The 17241-nt window shown below is 36.9% G+C and overlaps 2 long non-coding RNA genes across 4 annotated transcripts in view; one reads left to right on the forward strand and one right to left on the reverse strand.

The window, feature by feature from the left end:
- Nucleotides 1-17241, forward strand: part of LOC309822723 — a 262605-nt gene that overhangs the window by 70810 nt on the left and 174554 nt on the right. The window lies entirely within an intron of this gene.
- The window catches only part of LOC309822722, a 68437-nt gene continuing 57313 nt past the window's right edge, over nucleotides 6118-17241 (reverse strand). For all 3 annotated transcript variants that reach the window (XR_014296763.1, XR_014296764.1, XR_014296765.1), the window contains 2 exons: nucleotides 7071-7156; nucleotides 6118-6801 (listed from right to left, as the gene is read on the reverse strand). This is a non-coding gene — a long non-coding RNA (uncharacterized lncRNA). The remainder of the gene's footprint in view (nucleotides 6802-7070; nucleotides 7157-17241) is intronic.

Raw genomic sequence — 17241 nt, forward strand, 5'->3', positions numbered from 1 at the left:
CAGGATTCCTCCAGGATTTACTGTTTTCATGCAACTTGGAGGTCTCTGGTAATGATGAATTTATGATCCATATTACATATTTTAAAATAATCTGTAGCTCCCTGAATACATTTAATCTCAAACATATTTCCTTTCGGTTATATGACAGAAAAAAATTTCAGAATCTTTTTGTTGAGTTTACATCTTATGCTTCAGGATGTTTTGGCTGGGTGACTTGATATTTGAGGAATTTTTTCTGTGAAACAGCCTGTTGAATTTTAAAGTGAAAAAATGAATAAAGGATGCCATTCTCGCTCCCCTAGAATCCACCAAAATGGGATTTGATTAATTTTCTTTGTTAATTTTACCTATTTCCTGAAGTTGTCTTTTTTAGTGAAAGCTCTACTCCAGTTAAGAGCTTCGTATCTATTGAGAATGTGAAATCTTACTCAGATATACAAAAAGATACGTTCAAGAATGTTCGCCAAAATTGTTTACAGTAATAAAGAGTTGAAAATAACTTAAATGTCCTCTTGAAGAAGAGACAAATAAAATGTTATATGACAGTGATAGAATACAAGTTAACATAATTAGCAAAACCTATCTATCATGAATAAATTCCAAAATATAAGTTTGAGTTATAAGTTAAGCTAAGTGAGATGTAACATGATGCCATTTATGCAAATTACAAATACCATACTATTTATGGACATATACATGAGTGTGTATACATGTGTATATATGTATTTATAAATATACATTATGTATTATATATGTGTGTTATACACATGTACACATTTGTGAGATATATATCACACACATATATAGACACATTATATATGTATAATAACTAATTATATATACACATATATGTGATATATATCACATAATAATACACAATGTATATTTTATATAAGCATATATACAGATATATACATCATATATGTATACATATATATATGTGTGTATATATATGTAGAAGAACCCATAATAAAAGCATTTATCTGTGGAGAGAAAAGATCAAAATTAGACTAGGAATGTGAGCCTAAGGGGAAATTAATAAAAATTAAATTAAATATGGGCAATGCATAGACTCCTTCAAGTCAGATGTCAAATTCAAATGTCACCTTTCTCAACGAGGCTTACTTTGTCCACTCCAACTCCTGATGCCCTTAATTTGCTTTCATTACTCTTTTCTCATATCATCTAATATGATGATCAATTAGAATCTTGGCAGAAAGCAAAATATCTCCGATGACAGAAACAAAATATCTCAAGAGACTAATGAAAGGACTGATTGAGGAATTGTGGTCAAGGTTAAGGGAACTGATAAGGAATAATGAGACACCTAGAGACCTGAAGAAGGGGCAGAGGGAAACAGTGGTTTATTGGAATCCAGAGAGAGTTAGAGCCTTGCAAGAGGAAGACACCCAAGAGGAGGTGTAGCTGGGCAGGGACACAGCTTTTGCCAGAAATGCAGCCCAAAGTAGGGAGGAAGTAGGGAAGAAGTAACCTGACATACACCTCACGTTGGCCCAACTCAACCAGAAGCCACCTGGCAAGGGAGCCTGGGTGCTGTTCATAGGGCAGAGAATGGATTTGGGAAGGAGTGGGGAAAACAGAATAACCAGGATATGTCATGTAAAAATATTTAATAAATAGAAAATAAATGAATAAATTTATAATAAAATGTGTTTATATTATACATTTTTTATTTATTATCTGTCTCTCCCTGCTAGAATATAAGTTCCAAGAGTCAAGGACCATTGTTTTATTCACTGAAGTATTCCAAGTGCCTAGAGAGTACCAGGTATAAATAGTTCATCGATAAATAATTGTTAAATGAATGGTATGCCACTAATTAAGGAATATGTTTAATATACTTCATGGAACCTGAGATAGAATAAGAAAAGATGATTAGTTTTGGATGAATTAGACATCAGAAAATAGTGATTTTTATAATTATGGGGAAATTTGTATGCATTGAATCAATTAATTTTTATATTTTATAGTTAGATGCAGCACAAATGGAGTTAATAAATTACCTTAAGATTCCAGACTAATGTATCTGTACCTAAATCTTAGAGATATGTGAAAGGCTGAGCTTCCTGCTTATCCAGATCCTGTCTTCTGCAGACAACCCTATGTAAAGAATAGGCATTGGAGCAAGTCCTTGTCAATGATTTCAGCGATCATAGTGACTAAATCCAAATGAAAGGTTATGCTGCAGGAAAACACTTCAGAATGATTCCTCCATATCTTGAGGTCAGCTAACAATATCCCATCAGTTCACTGGCCACCCCTCATTTCCCTTCCTTTTTTAGCTAGTCAGCGTTCATCTCTAGTAATCTTCCAAGTTCTTAGGAAGTGTTAACGACCAAGAATTATTTTAGAGGATTGCCTCTTATGAAAAATGTTCCTGACATGAATTCCTGTCCCAAGGGCAGATGATGTCCAAACCCTTATAATACGTCCTTGATGTTTACTGTTCTAAACACTCAGAGAATCAGATTATGCTACTGGAAGAATCAGATTATGCTACTGGAAGCATGGCTTTACGTACTTAATATTACAATGAAGTATTTTGCCTAGCACCTTAATAAACTAAACTGCATGAGGCCTTAATGAGGTGAAGTGTGTCCGGTGACTTTCAACTCTGGTCTTGAAAGCTTTTAAGTACTAAAGTAATTTGCATATTGTCTCATCCGCCCATATCTGAACAGTTTATTGAGTAACAGTATAATTTTAGATTGCCCGGAAAATATGTCAACTTAATCGTTAGGGAAAGGCGATGGGATTGCTGTCTGTGGTGGTTTTTTATAGACGGTCTTAGAATTCTTTGACAGTCCTCCCGTTGAGAGATGGAGGCTCTGTCTCTCCCTTTGGTCCTGTGTTCTGTGACTGTTTGACAAATAGAGGACAGCATAAGTGACACTGTGCCAGCTTCTGGCTCCAAAGACTTAGGAAACTGGTAGCTCCTACTACCTGAGTTCTGGGCTAGTAGTGGCTCTGCACACGCAGCCACCCTCCTCTGAGGAAGCCTACCAGTCACATGGGAGAGGCCACGTGCACACATTCTAGCTGACAACCCTAGCTAAGGTCCTGGCCAACAGCCAGCATCAACCCCCAGACATATGGGTGAATGAGACTTTGAATGATTCCAGCCCCCAGCCATTGAGTCATTCTAACCTTTCAGCCACCAGAGCTGGCAGTGCATGAGCTCTGACCAAATTGAAGACTCATGAGCAACATGAGTAATTGTTGTTTCTGTCCAACGAGTTTGGGGTAGTTTGCTCCACAGCAATAGATAATCAGAGCACTATTCCAGCTTCTCGATGGCTACAGAAATCTTACTCAGCATATCTCCCACTTGTGGATATCAGAATTTTAAGTTAGAAAAGTTTTGCTCTGTGTCCTTCAGTATACAAGCTGAAAGAAGCTGTAAATTTCAGGTTTGGTTAATCGAAGCATTTTGTGAATTAACATACTTAAGATAAAATAAGAGCAAAATTATCTAAAATGCTTTTCTGAACCATTGAGCTGGTCAAAAGAGAATCTAAGGAATTTTAAGGATCCATATTTTCAGCCATTGTAAACCATCTTCCTCCTTTCTCAGAGAGAAACCTTTCATTCACTCAGCTCCCTCCACACCCACCTTGGCCTGCATAGACTGCCACTTTAATAACCATCTGGTTTTCTTCAAGTACCATCACCATATTTTCTTTCTTCACATCCCACCTCTAAAAAGTATGTTTATCTTATATCCATACAGTGCTGTCTGCTTTGTTCGTTCCCAGTCAGTACTCATTTCTGGCTTGATGCCAAAGTTGATTAGCTAAAATCATTTAATTTAGTAAAGATTGTTCATTATCAGGAAGACTAGGTTTTACTAGCATGTTGACATTAGAATCTCAAGTATTTATTTAGGTTAAGTATTTGCTGTCTGGCTTTTCTGTATTTACTTCTTTTCCTCTCTGTTTGTAGCTGTCCTGGACTTACAGAAACCAAGAAAATTAAAATAAGGGCCTAATTAATGAAAGCAGATCAAACCATCAAGGTGTATAATTTGTTATGACAAGTTCTAACCTCTTTTGTACACAAAATTCTAAAAAATGAAAGGGAACTAGCAAACATTTCAGTTTTCAGCTAAGTACTTACTGTCCTTGTAAGAAAAATTGAATATGTGAGTCTATACTGAATTATTTTCATTCTTTTTTTTAACATCTTTATTGGAATATAATTGCATTACAATGGTGTGTTAGTTTCTGCTTTATTACAAAGTGAATCAGTTATACATATACATATGTTCCTATATCTCTTCCTTCTTGCGTCTCCCTCCCTCCCACCCTCCCTATCCCACCCCTCTAGGTGGTCACAAACCACCTAGCTGATCTCCCTGTGCTATGCGGCTGCTTCCCACTAGCTATCTATTTTACTTTTGGTAGTGTATCTATGTCCATGCCACTCTCTCACTTTGTCACAGCTTACCCTTCCCCCTCCCCATATCCTCAAGTCCATTCTCTAGTAGGTTTGTGTCTTTATTCCCATCCTACCCCTAAGTTCTTCATGACCTTTTATTTATTTATTTATTTTCTTAGATTCCATATGTATGTGTTAGCGTACGGTATTTTTTTTTCTTTTTCTGACTTACTTCACTCTGTATGACAGACTCTAGGTCCATCCACCTCACTACAAGTAACTCAATTTCGTTTCTTTTTATGGCTGAGTAATATTCCATTGTATATGTGTGCCACATTTCTTTATCCATTCATCTGTCGATGGACACTTAGGTTGCTTCCATGTCCTGGCTATTGTAAATAGAGCTGCAATGAACATTTTGGTATATGACTCTTTGAATTATGGTTTTCTCAGGGTATATGCCCAGTAGTGGGATTGCTGGGTCATATGGTAGTATGTTTACATTTTAATTTTTATTTTATTTTTAAAATTTATTTATTGAAGTATAGTTTGATTTACAACATTGTGTTAATTTCTGCTATACAGCAGAACGATTCAGTTATACATAGATATATTCTTTTCCATTATGGTTTATTACACAATACTGAATATAGTTCCCTGTGCTATACAGTAGGACCTTGTTGTTTATCCATTCTGTATATGCTAGTTTGCATCTGCTAATCCCAGACTCCCAATTCATCCCTCCCCACCCTCCATTCCAGCAACCACAAGTCTGTTCTCTGTATCTGTGAGTCTGTTTCTGCTTCATAGATAAGTTCATTTGTGTCATATTTTAGACTCCGCATATAAGTGATATCATATGGTATTTGTATTTATCTGGCTTACTTCTCTTAGTATGATAATTTCTAGGTCCATCCATGTTGTTGCAAATGGCATTATTTCATTCTTTATTATGGCTGGATAGTATTCCTTTGTGTGTGTGTGTGTGTGTGTGTGTATACATATATATATATATATATATATATATATATATATATATATATACACCACATCATTGTGCATTTATCTGATGATGAACATTTAGGTTGTTTCCACATCTTCGGTATTGTGAATAGTGCTGCTATGAACATAGGGGGTGCATGTTTCATTTCAAATTATAGTTTTGTCCAGATATATGCTCAGGAGTGGGATTGCAGGATCATATAGTAACTCTATTTTTAGTTTTTTGAAGAACCTCCATGATGTTTTCCATAGTGGCTGCACCAATTTACATTCCCACCAACAGTGTAAGAGGGTTCCCTTCTCTCCAAACCGTCTTCAGCATTTGTTATTTGTAGACTTTTATTTTTTTAATATCTTTATTAGAGTATAATTGCTTTACAATGGTGTGTCAGTTTCTGCTTTATAACAAAGTGAATCAGTTATACATATGTCCCCATATCTCTTCCCTCTTGTATCTCCCTCCCTCCCACCCTCCCTATCCCACCCCTCTAGGTGGTCACAAAGCACAGAGCTGATCTCCCTGTGCTATGCAGCTGCTTCCCACTAGCTATCTATTTTACATTTGGTAGTGTATATGTGTCCATGCCACTCTCTCACTTTGTCCCAACTTACCCTTCCCCCTCTCCATATCTTCAAGTCCATTCTCTAGTAGGTCTGCATCTTTATTCCCGTCTTGACTCTAGGTTTTTCTGATCATTTTCTTTTATTTTTTAATTATTTTATTTTATTTTTTTTTTGTAGACTTTTTAATGATGGCCATTCTGACTGGCGTGAGGTGGTACCTCATTGTAGTTTTGATTTGCATTTCTCTAATAATTAACAATGATGAGTATCTTTTCATGTGCCTATTGGCCATCTATATATCTTCTTTGGAGAAATGTCTATTTAGGTCTTCTGCCCATTTTTTGATTGGGTTATTTTTTGTTGTTGTTGTTATTGAGTTGTATGAGCTGTTTGTATATTTTGGAAATTAAGCCCTTATCAATCGCATCATTTGCAAATATTTTCTCCCAGTCTGTAAGTTGTCTTTTTGTTTTGTTTATGGTTTCCTTTGCTGTGCAAAAGCTTATAAGTTTGATTAGGTCCCATTTGTTTATTTTTGCTTTTATTTCTATTGCCTTGGGAGACTGACCTAAGAAAACATTGGTACGATTTATGTCCAAGAATGTTTTGCCTATGTTCTCTTCTAGGAGTTTTATGGTGTCATGTCTTAAATTTGTCTTTAAGCCGTTTTGAGTTTATTTTTGTGCATGGTATGAGGGTTTGTTCTAACTTCATTGATATACGTGTGGCTGTTCCAACTTTCCCAACACCAAAAAATATGGAATGCTTCACAAATTTGTGTGTCGTCCTCGCGCAGGGGCCATTCTTCTCTGTATCGTTCCAATTTTAGTGTATGTGCTGCAAAAGCAAGCATGGTATTTATATGTTTAGATGTTTGTAACGGGTTAGTTAATTTAAAAACATATCAATTTAAGTCAATTATATAAATAATTTGCATGCTATATTCTTTTCTAAAATTTTGTTTACTCCTTTTTAAAAAATCCAAAAACATATTTTAGAAAGTCCAAACAATAAAAAAGCATGATTTTAACAGAAAAAGTTCTTCTGATCCACTAATTCCCACCTACCCCATGGAATACTTTCCAGTTTGTAATTCTTATTCCTACCTGGTGCCCAGGAAAACACCTGCCGAATTTGGTCTTCACTGTGGGAAATTTCATGAATCGTTTTTACATCACTCCTTTGACATTTCCTAATAAAACAGACATGAAAATTAGAATCAATCTAAAGAAGTTTATTTTAGAATTACATACTTTGTAATCCATAAAGCTAAGTGTCATCTCCGAAGGCGGAATTGAATCTTGTGTCTTTCCTAATGTAAAAGTCAACAGAATGATTTTTTTCAGATTTGTTTTGCAGTAAGCTTGAAAATATTTTAAAATATAAATTATGTCTTCATATTCATTATCTTAAATTGTCTAAAAAATTTATTTCAAAGAAATGAGCACAATTTTACACCATAAAATGGGGCCGCAAAAATTTAAGCAAATTTAACCAAAAATATGTAAATGAAAAGTAGAAATGACAAGAACCCAGAGCTTCATTGCTCTCCTAAGACTGCACTGCTGAGCTGACAGCGATTAAGTAAAAGTTATCATTGGACAATTCAGGTAACTGCAGTGTAAATAACATTGCTCCCATTCTGTCTGTTGTAATTAAATGCTGCTTGTGATTCACAGAGAAAAACCTGTGCCCTATTGAACTCTTTTCCCAAAGAAATAAGAGACAAATTGAAGGATCACCTAAATTCACATTTTGTCACAAATAACTTCCGTTGTAATTTAACCCATAACCTTATATTTCAGGTTTTCCAATAGGTGATATAAAAAAGAAAAAAAAATTTACCAGAATGACATTTTTATCACAACTGAAACTTCATGTGATTCCTATAATCTTATCAGCTCTTAGAGCATCTCTTAAAGGAACAGAGGCCTTATTCTTGGTTGAGTGTACACCATCTTGCAGGAGAAAACACTGGACTGTGGTGTATTGTACTTGTTTGCTTAGCAGACTTTTATCAAGTACCTATTATATGACAGGCACTGTTATAGGCACTGAGGATACAGCAGGGAACAGACTAGATCTAGCCTCAGCTGTCATGGAGCTTATATCCCAGTGAAGGGAAGCAGAGAGAGCAGGAGTCCCCAACCCCCAGACCTTGGACTGGTACTGGTCTGCAGCCTGTTAGGAACCGGGAAGCACAGCAGGAGGTGAGCAGCAGGTGAGCAAGCGAAGCTTCATCTGCCGCTCCCCATGGCTCGCATTACCACCTGAACCATCCTCCCGCCCTCCCGTCCGTGGAAAAATTGTCTTCCATGAAAGCGGCCCCTGGTGCCAAAAAGGTTGGGGACCGTTGAGATAGTGGACATCCAAATCAACAAACATGATAATCATAGATAGTAAGATAATTATGGATATGAATAAATATGGATAGTCCGAAAATAGAGTGATGACATAGGGTGCGGAGGACTTGGATGTGGATATATTGGGGAAGACGTCTCTGGAAGTGAAAGCAGAACAGTGTTCTGGAGGAGGGTGAGCCCCAGCCCTGAAAAGAGTAGTGGGGAGCACGCAGGCAGAGCTAATCCAGACCTCATATTGGACACACGAAGGTTCCGTAATCATCACAGAGTCCACATCTTTAAATTTGAGTGCGTTGTTTTTCTTTCTATTTTCCAGAAACTAGTTTTCTTTGCCAACTATCCCATTTTCTGTCATCAATCCTCTAATTCACTTATAGAGAACAGAAGGAGCTGATCAATATACTGATGGCAGCCACACTTCCCTGGTTTGCTGGTTAGCTCAGGGGTAAATTCAGTTACTGAAAATTAACTTTCCCTAGCAAAAAAGTGTAAAGGAACTACAGAGAAAATTATTGGCAGAATAGACTTTCTGGCTACTGTTATAGAAGGAACTGATCAGGTTGGGACTCAAGAGAAAGATAATCTAAATCAGACAGAATTAGGATGTCAAAAGAAGATTAGGTTATTAACAAAGACCATGCAATAAGGTGTTTTAGAATAATCTTATACTGGCACAAAAACAGAAATATAGATCAGTGGAACAGGATAGAAAGCCCAGAGATAAACCCACTGACCTATGGTCAACTAATCTATGACAAAGGAGGCAAGAACATACAATGGAGAAAAGACAGTCTCTTCAATAAGTGGTGCTGGGAAAACTGGACAGCTACATGTAAAAGAATGAAATTAGAACACTCCCTAACACCATACACAAAAATAAACTCCAAATGGATTAGAGACCTAAATGTAAGACTGGACACTATAAAACTCTTAGAGGAAAACATAGGAAGAACCTCTTTGACGTAAGTCACAGCAAGATCTTTTTTGAACCACCTCCTAGAGTAATGGAAATAAAAACAGAAATAAACAAATGGGACCCAATGAAACTTAAAAGCTTTTGCAAAGCAAAGGAAACTACAATCAAGATGAAAAGACAACCCTCAGAATGGGAGAAAATATTTGCAAATGAATCAATGGACAAAGGATTTATCTCCAAAATGTAGAAGCAGCTCATGCAGCTCAATATTAAAAAAACAACAGCCCAATCAAAAAATGGGCAGAAGACCTAAATAGATGTTTCCCCAAAGAAGACATACAGATGGCCAAGAAGCACATGAAAAGCTGCTCAACATCACTAATTATTAGAGAAATGCAAATCAAAACTACAATGAGGGGCTTCCCTGGTGGCGCAGTGGTTGAGAGTCCGCTTGCTGATGCAGGGGACATGGGTTCGTGCCCCGGTCCGGGAAGATCCCACATGTCGCAGAACGGCTGGGCCCATGAGCCATGGCTGCTGAGCCTGCGCATCCGGAGCCTGTGCTTTGCAGCGGGAGAGGCCACAACAGAAAGAGGCAAAAAAAAAAAAAAAAAAACTACAATGAGGTTTTACCTCACACCAATTAGAATGGGCATCATCAGAAAATCAACAGACAACAAATGCTGGAGAGGGTGTGGAGAAAAGGGAACCCTCTTGCACTGTTGGTGGGAATGTAAATTGATACAGCCACTATGGAGGACAGTATGGAGGTTCCTTAAAAACTAAAAAGAGAACTACCATATGACCCAGCAATCCCACTACTGGGCATATACCCAGAGAAAACCATAATTCCAAAAGACACATGCACCCCAATGTTCACTGCAGCACTGTTTACAATAGCCAGGTCATGGAAGAAACCTAAATGCCCATCAACAGAGGAATGGATAAAGAAGATGTGGTACATATATACAATGGAATATTACTCAGCCATAAAAAGGAACAAAATTGGGTCACTTGTAGAGACGTGGATGGATCTAGAGACTCATACAGAGTGAAGTAAGTCAGAAAAGGAAAAACAAATATCATATATTAACGCATATATGTGGAACCTAGAAAAATGGTACAGATGAACCGGTTTGCAGGGCAGCAATAGAGACACAGATGTAGAGAACAAACGTATGGACACCAAGGGGGGAAGTGACAGGGGAGGGGTGGTGGTGGGATGAATTGGGAGATTAGGATTGACATATATACACTAATATGTATAAAATAGATAACTAATAAGAAAAACAAAAAAAAGAATAATCTTAGACCCATAATACAAGTTAAGCTGTCATATATATTTCTAGTTATATTTACAGGTATTATGTGAAATTAATAATTGCTAAGTTAATATACAAATGAAATAGTCCATTAAGAAACCTGTACGCAGTTCATACATGGTGTTGATTTAGGTTTTATTCTTGTTTTTTTTTAAATTTATTTTCTTTATTTCATATAAAGTGTAAGTCATATCTTAAAGCTTGATGATAACAATTCAATTTAAAAAGTTTAGATTGATTCGGTACTGTTGTGAGCCCAATATTCCATGGATCCCACCATCCATGATGCTAATTTTGACCCTCTGCTTAAATTATGAAATTCTGAATGTAATCTGTGTGATTTCTAAGGAATTTTTAAAAATCTAATTCTTCATCAATCATACACCTGATGATTTTAATACCAATTGTTAATTCTTGCCTGACCCAGTATTTTCATCAGGGTTTGTGAAAGTTTTGCTTCTAATATATTATTCCTTCTACATATATTAGTTGTCCTTTTCGTCCTTCCTCTCACAAATAGTCTCTTTCATCATCTCTCCCTAGAATTACAAAGCAGCATCGTTTCTTCTAGGGAACCTTCCTAGACCACCAGGTTGGGCTAAGTGTCCCGTATCTAAACTCTCTTAGCCCTCTACACAAAGCCCTTTACTAGTCCCTTACCAAAGCGTATCAAGATAAGGCTGCAAGCACTTCAAAGGCAGGGCCAGAGTATTATCATTCATTGTGTGTATAATGTTCCTGACGCCTTGTGGGAGCTTAGTACATGATAACCTGAAACAAACTACTCTCACTCAGCTAGCAATGCAGTCTCTGTTTCTACGTTCTGAAGAGAAATATGTGTTCACTGAGACTTCCTAGAAGAAAACTTGGAAGAATTCCTTTAAAACCATGGAGTGGGGAAGACCTGTATGAAGTATGGCTCAAAATTCAGAAGACAGGAAAGAAAAGATTGATGGGTTTTATACCACATACATACACACACACACACACACACACACACACACACACACACACACACACACACACTAACTTTTACATTACAATAAATGGGAAGCAGCTGCATAGCACAGGGAGCTCAGCTCTGTGCTTTTTTTTTTTTTCCACATCTTTATTGGGGTATAATTGCTTTACAATGGTGTGTTAGTTTCTGCTTTATAACAAAGTAAATCAGCTGTACATATACATATGTTCCCATATCTCTTCCCTCTTGCGTCTCCCTCCCTCCCACCCTCCCTATCCCACCCCTCCAGGCGGTCACAAAGCACTGAGCTGATCTCCCTTTGTGACCACCTAGAGGGGTGGGATAGGGAGGGTGGGAGGGAGACACAGAACCAGTTACATAAATTACAGCACATCCACACAATGGACTATTATGCAACCACAAGAGAGAGTGATGAGGACCTCTAGTGACTGATACCGGATGATCTCCAGGATAGACTGCTAATGAAAAGAGTAGGGTGTGAGTATAAAGAGTATAAGAGGGAGGAAAGAACTATATATATTCATATTTTCTTGTGTTAAAGAATCATGCAAGGACAAACAGGAAGCTAATAGAATCATTACCTAGAATGAGTAGAGGAAAGAATGAGAAGAAAAGGCAGTGACAGAGGCAAGTTTCTCTGTATGTACTTTATTGTTTTGACTTGTGAATCATTCATGTAAATGTAACTATTAAAAATTATTTGTTAAAAAAGCACTGCCTTTCCAAAGAGAACAGGGCTATGAATATTAGTTTTGTGTATACACCTTCTATTTATTTTTATTCAGATAAGATTACAGTTATATATGCAGAAATAAATGTCACAATATATGAGTGTGCAAAGAAGAGAGCTTGATATAGTGGGAAAAGCATAATTTTAGAACCAGAGAGATCAGGATTCAAATTATAGCTCTACCGTATAATTAGGGATTTGATCTTGGTTTCATTCACTTATTTTCTTCTTCTTTAAAATGACGCTAATAACGCCAGCCTTCTAAAGCTCTTGTAAGGGTCAATTGAAAGAAGGTGTGTAAGAGTCCTAGTACATCATCTAGCTCACCATTCACACAGCTAACAGATGCAGGGTCTGGAATTTGACCAAGATGTCTGCTTTTTAGAAGCTCTCTTCCTTGCATACACTCACATACTGTGACAGTTCTGAATCAAGAATAATTCTCTTCCCTTCTGGTCATCCTAACCACTCCTTGGAAATTTAGCCAAGATCTTACTTCATGAAGATTTCTTTTCTAGGGATTCTATTTCATTTATGGTTAATACTATAAACTTTATGAGTTTCATGTTTTATATATTCATTTTTTGTCTCCTAAGAGCCCTAGATTTTAAAAATTCTTTCCTGCATTTTAAAACAATAACTAAGCACATAATAGATGCTCAGTAAAATTTTGTTGTTTCTATATGTGACAGAAAGCCTAAATATTAAGTGGCAAAGCCTAATCTAAGTCTAGAGTACCAATTGTTTCAGTTTTTGATCTGTACAACCTTTAATTAATGCCTTTTTGCAGACTGCTAAATGCATTTCTCTTATATCTAGTACCTGCAGGTGTTGATTATTTTTAATGAAAAAGTAGTGTGCTCAGGAATAAAATAAGATAATAATAATTAAATAATAATAATGAGAAATGCTTAGATTTGGGGAATACCCTGGTGGTCCAGTGGTTAGGACTTTGTGCTTTCACTGCCGAGTTCATGGGTTCAGTCCCTGGTCAGGGAACTTAGATCCTGCAAGCCACGTGGCATGGCCAAAAAAATTAAGAAAAAAAAAAATGAAGAAATGCATATATTTGGAGCACAATATCATTTAAATATTTTCCATTCTGGTGTTTTATAATATTATTATAAGTCAGGTTATAACACCATCAAAATTGACATCTAATTATAAATATGGCAATCTCATAATTTTTCACTTGGCTACTCTTTCTTAAATTATTTTTTAATAGACTTTATTTTTTAGAGTAGTTTTAGGTTCACAGAAAAATGGAGTGGAAGATACACAGACTTCCCACATGCCCTCTACCCCAATATAAGATACATAGATTTCCGTATTATAAACACCCTCCCATCAGAGTTGGTACATTTTTTACAAGTGATGAACCTACATTGACATATTGTAATCACCCGAAGTCTATCGTTTACATGAGGATTCACTCTTGGTTCTGTACATTTTGTGGATTTGAACAAATCTATAATGACATGTATCCACCTTTTTAGTACAATACAGAGTATTTTCACTGACCTAAAAATTCTCTGTGCTCCTGTTATTCATCCTTTCCTGTCTCCTAATCCCTGAAAATCACTGATCTTTTTATTGTCTCCATGGTTTTGCCTTTTGTAGAATATCACACAGTAGGAATCATACACTATGTAGGCTTTTCAGCTTCTTCCACTTAGTATTATGCATTTAAATGTCCTCCATGTCTTTTCATGGCTTGATAGCTCATTTCTTTTTAGCACTGAATAATATTTCATTGTCCAGATGTACCACAGTTTATTTACCCATTCAGCTACTGAAGGGCAGCTTGGTTGCTTCCAAGCTTTGGCAATTATGAATAAAGCTGCTGTAGACATCCATGTGCAGGTTTTTGTGTGAATGTAAGTTTTAGTTTCATTTGGGTATATACCAAAGAGTGCAATTGTTGGATCATATGGTAAGAGTATGTTTAATTTTGTAAGAAACCACCAAACTGCCTTCCAAGTAGCTTTATCATCTTATATTTCACCAGCAATGAGTGGGAGTTCTTGTTACTCCATACTGATTAGTCTCATTGTTCTCACCAGCCTTGTGGTGTTGCTAGCGTCCAGATTTTGGCCATCTAATAGGTGTGTAGTGGTGTCTCACTGTTTTAATTTGCATTTCCCTGATGACATATGATGTGGAGCATCTTTTCATATGTTTATTTGCTATTTGTGTATCTTCTTTGGTGAGGTGTCTGTTAGGGTCTTTGGCCCATTTTTTAGTCAGGTTGTTTGTTTTCTTATTGTTGAATTTTAAGAGTTCTTTGTATCTCTCTCTCTCTCTCTCTCTCTCTCTCTCTCTCTCTCTCTCTCTGTGTATATATATATATATATATATATATATATAATTTTTTTTTAATTTCTTGGCGGAGCCACGTGGCACGTGGGATCTTAGTTCCCCAACCAGGGATCACACCTGCGCCCCCTGCATAGGAAGTGCAGAGTCTTAACCACTGGACCACCAGGGAAGTCCAAGAGTTCTTTATATATTTTGGATAACATTCCTTTCTCAGATGTATCTTTTGCAAATATTGTTTTCCCAGTCTGTGGCTTGTCTTTTCATTCTCTTGACATTTTCTTTCACAGAGAAATTTTTAATTTTAATGAAGTTCAGCTTATCAATTCTTTTTTTCATGGATTGTGCCTGTGGTGTTCTATCTTTTTTTTTTTTTTTTGGCTGCAATGGGTCTTCATTGCTGCGTGCAGCCTTTCTCTAGTTGCAGCGAGTGGAGGCTACTCTTCGTTGCAGTGCGTGGGCTTCTCATTGGGGTGGCTTCTCTTGGTGGGGGCCACGGGCTGTAGGCGCATGGGCTTCTTGTTGCAGCACGCAGGCTCAATAGTTGCAGCGTGCGGGCTCTAGGGCGAATGGGCTTCAGTAGTTGTGGGCTCAGTAGTTGTGCTCATGGGCTCTAGAGCACAGGCTCAGTAGTTGTGGTGCATGGGCTTAGTTGCTCCGCGGCATGTGGGATCTTCCCGGGCCAGGGATCCAACTGTGTCCCCTGCATTGGCAGGCGGATTCTTTTTTTTTTTGAGGTATGCGGGCCTCTCACTGTTGTGGCCTCTCCCGTTGCAGAGCACAGGCTCCGGACGCACAGGCCCAGCGGCCATGGCTCACGGGCCCAGCCGCTCCGCGGCATGTGGGATCTTCCCGGACCGGGGCACGAACCCATGTTGCCTGCATCGGCAGGCGGACTCTCAACCACTGCGCCACCAGGGAAGCCCAGCAGGTGGATTCTTAACCACTGCACCACCAGGGAAGTCCCTTGGTGTTCTATCTAAAAAGTCATTGCCAAATCCAAGATAATCTAGATTTTCTCCTAGTTTTAGTTTCACATTTTACATTAGACCTGTGATCCATTTTGAGTAAATTTTGTGAATGATGTTGGGCCCTTGTCTAGATTCCTTTTTTTTTTTCCTGCAGGTAGATGTCCAGCTGTTCTAGCACCATTTGTTGAAAACAGTGTCTTTGCTTCATTGCCTTGCCTTTGCTCCTTTGTCAAAAATCGGTTGACTATATTTATGTGGGTTTATTTCTGGGCTTTCAGTTCTGTTCCATTGATTGATTTGTCTTTTCTTTTGCCAATACCACCACTGTCTTGATTACTGCATTTGATTACTCTTTAGCATGCATTTATTATGTTTTAGCACTTGTCATTCTAATTTATCTGAAGAAATACTTAGCCATCTTGCTCAAAATAGCATATCATCAAAACTAAGTCAGAGGGGTGGGTAAACCCCTTGATGTTTATGAAATTTCCACATCTTACATGTAATTTTCATTCTCACTGTTCCATATTTCTTAACTGGAATTTCAATGCTATTATAACATTTTCCTTCTTACCTTGGAAAAATTGGGGTTTTGTTTCAGTTGTTTCTGATAGCATAAAATTATAATTTAATTGATAAAACACCTAAGAAACAATTTAAAATATAAAATTAATACCAATTTTGTATAAAAATCTAATTATTTATTTTTGTTTGATTGATGGAGCCTCAAATCAGGTTGAAAACTGGCAAGTGACCATGGGGCACAAGCTTAAAATCCCATCTCAGAACTCTTTTATTTTCTTCTTTTTAATAACACTCTCCTACTGCAAACGTCTAAACGTCTTGTATCTTTCAACACAGAGAACTGACAGTATCTAGATTGTCTTTTATATTTGAAGCTAATTTTTTAATTAAAATAAAAACTTCAAAGTAATTTAGTCTATTAATAAACATAATAGTTATACTTAAAGGATTTACCATGTTCAGGATTCTGTGCTAAACTTTGCCCTATATAACTTCGATTAAATTTCATAGCAACACAATACCTTATGAGATAGGTGCTATCATTATCTTCATTTTAGAGATGAGATATTTAATGTGCAGAGAAGTTAGAAAGCTTGTTTAAGATCTCTCACATTTATGCCTTGGTGGTATAGTGGGGAGCATATTTGCCTTCCAAGCTCTTTCACATTTAACAAGTGATGGAGCAGACCTAGTCAGACTGGCTCTGGGGCCTGTAATCCAGTCACCTAACTACCCTGACTGTGAAGAAGTTGCACATATTTTGGGGTTAGAGAAATCAAAATCCTTTTTTTGTGCTTTCAATGGAGACAATATAGTATCTTTAGCTTTTGAAATTTCTTATTTCTGAATGTGGTACTTTACAGTGTTTATTTTTCTGTGAGTCAAAGCAGAAAGTATAGTCAATTAAAAGAAAAGTCATTGGGACAAGTTAGGTAACACATATATAGTATTTTGACTCATTCAAATTATTTTTTGTTGATGGCATAGTTAGTATAACAACACTGAAGAAAAATTACTACATTTCACTTAAGTTACTAAATAGGGATTTTAATCTATTGAATAAATTAATATTCCTTCCAGTTATAAAAATTACTGTTTTTCTTTTTTATAAACAAATTTTATGCAAAGGATTGATGAAAGTAACATGGGAAA

This window comes from Grampus griseus (assembly GCF_964374135.1).
Source record: "Grampus griseus genome assembly, chromosome: 5".
Taxonomy (NCBI): domain Eukaryota; kingdom Metazoa; phylum Chordata; class Mammalia; order Artiodactyla; family Delphinidae; genus Grampus; species Grampus griseus.